Raw genomic sequence first — 2,395 nt, forward strand, 5'->3', positions numbered from 1 at the left:
AAATATCTTGGTCACCCTACATGTTTACAGCATTATATTATAATGAATAGGCTGATAGGTACCATGTAGGTATCCAATTCGCAGAAACGTCAATGTAACAATATTGTTATCTTAATATTTGAATTATTTTTTTTATATTTGTACTATTTTTAATCTCTTATAATCTTTGTACTATTTTTTTAATATTTTGTAAAATTATTAACCTCAACACAGGCTTGTCCTAGTGAGGTTAAAAATTATAACTTAAACAAAAGATACAATGTAAAGAAACGATAAATAAATAAATAAATAAAATAATAGCACACTAAAAGCATACTTACCTAAACAAAATAATCGGTTTGGTTAATCAAGCTAAAGTAATTTACTAAACCTATTTCACTTTAGTAACTTAAGTTTATGTGTTACTTCCCAAAGTATTTAGCTAAATTTAACTAAACATCTAGTTTGGTTAAATGTTTTGTTCATATAGCAAAACTGAGGTTGGAATATCTAAATTTGGTATTTTTACATAACAATTAGTTGCTTTGCACAAACTTAGGCAAAGTGCAACAAAACTTTAGTTAAATCTCCCGAACTTTGGTAGATCTTTTTGCCGTCGCTAGCGGTCGACGCAGGTGTTCATTTACGACGCAGTTCTCAGATCGTCACAGTTCGCACCATACGTAAATTGACGTTCGTTGCGCGCGTTGCGAATTTATTTTTGAATTGAATTGAATTTATTTTAACCGCTGTTCCTAGTTCCTAGTGATAATGGCAGACAAAACCGTGGAGGATTATTTAATTTCTTGGAATCTGGAGGCTTACATAGAAACATTTAAAGGTGAGTTTTCTTTTTTCATTTTTTTATTGATTTAGAATTTAGATCATGGAACTATGATATTATATATTATGATAATATCCATTCTATTTGATTTAGAAACTGGCACCTTCATTATTCCATGACTCAAGTACCTACGCAATAGATTTAGAAGATTTGTATTTATTATGTACCTAGTTTGAAGAGTGCGTGTTGACGCTACAACCAAGATTGTGTCAGGAGTCATGACACAAGTTACAGATAGTGGTATATAAAAAAATAAATAATTGGATCACTTGTATAGCGCCGTTTTTGTGCAAAATCACTTCAAGGGCGCCTTTATTTCTTTGTTTGTTTCCGCCAGTATTATTTTGTATTGAACGAATGTTGTTTGAAACTGTAGTATATTCTAAGTTACAGTTTTACCCTAGCCAGAAACTAGAACCAACCAAACTAGCTTTGAAATCGTACCTATGGATGGTCAATCATAGCAGGTTATATTTAATTTTAATAAATGTGTATTGCAAATTATTAATTCGGACATTTTGAACATTGAATTCTGTTGTTTTTTTTTTTTTGGGAGGGATATGTTTTTTTAAATACAGGGTGACCCATTGTTAATGTTTACATTTGAAATTTTCATATAAATGAAATAATTTCATTATTAAAACTATTTTATCTCAGCTTGATTCATGATACAGGGTGTTCGGTATCTGCTGTTGTATAAATATACATTTTTTTTAATGAATAATTTCCATTCCTTTGAAAAATAAATTTTTATTTTCTTGTTTTGAAAATTTTTGTATTTTCTCGTCGTTTTATTTCTTTATTTCAGACTCAAGCCATAGACTCGAAAACACTCCTGATAATATCTCAAGATGATATTAAAGAATTGATTCCGACTGTAGGGCACCGGGCACTGCCTACAGCACACATTAATGCGCTCAAGGATGTTATTAATCCACCTGTCATAAGTGTAAGTTTTTAAAAGCAGTAATGATGACATATTGTATACCTAGGCCTTTTTTGGCTAACCATTTGGAAATAGTTGTACCGGACGCGATTTTGATACAAAAATAATAGTATTTAAAATAATAATTCCTGTAATTAATGAATAAATCGACTACCGGGGGGGTCAAGCAATTCCAAAGGGATAAAAACAAAGCTTGACCCCTTCACCCTTTCTTTCCCCTTTGTGTACATACCCGCTTTTTGTTTCAGATTGAAGATATACCTTCAACTTCCAAACAAACAACGCCCATATATTATCAACACGATGACTTCCTTGTAAATGACATTTCCTTGTTGGAAAATAAAAACAAATCACAAAGAATAACGCAAGAAGCTTTTGAAGAGCAAATTTCGAATGTAAGTTAAATAATTTTAGTAATTTAAATATTGAAGACAATATTAGTGATTTTTAAACGCAAATCTGAAACAGAAAAATCAGAAAAGGAAACGGTCACATCTGGAACACGAACCCAGGACCCTTGTCTTTCCGGGACACTGCTCTACCAACTGCGCTAATGGGACCCTATCCTCATCGGTCACTTTTAACTGTATCATACTTCGAATAAGAACTACCAACGTTGTCTTCAT

General features: G+C 31.6%; 1 long non-coding RNA gene across 1 annotated transcript; it reads left to right on the forward strand.

The window, feature by feature from the left end:
* Nucleotides 1–226: 226 nt before the first annotated feature.
* Nucleotides 227–2,159, forward strand: LOC149416567 (uncharacterized). Its single transcript, XR_016303407.1, has 3 exons — nucleotides 227–820; nucleotides 1,632–1,772; nucleotides 2,018–2,159. It is a non-coding gene; the product is annotated as an uncharacterized LOC149416567 (long non-coding RNA).
* Nucleotides 2,160–2,395: the final 236 nt, after the last annotated feature.

The sequence above is a fragment of the Hesperophylax consimilis genome, chromosome 16 (genome assembly GCF_061612785.1).
Source record: "Hesperophylax consimilis isolate HC1 chromosome 16, BYU_Hcon_1.0, whole genome shotgun sequence".
NCBI classification, from domain to species: Eukaryota; Metazoa; Arthropoda; class Insecta; order Trichoptera; family Limnephilidae; genus Hesperophylax; species Hesperophylax consimilis.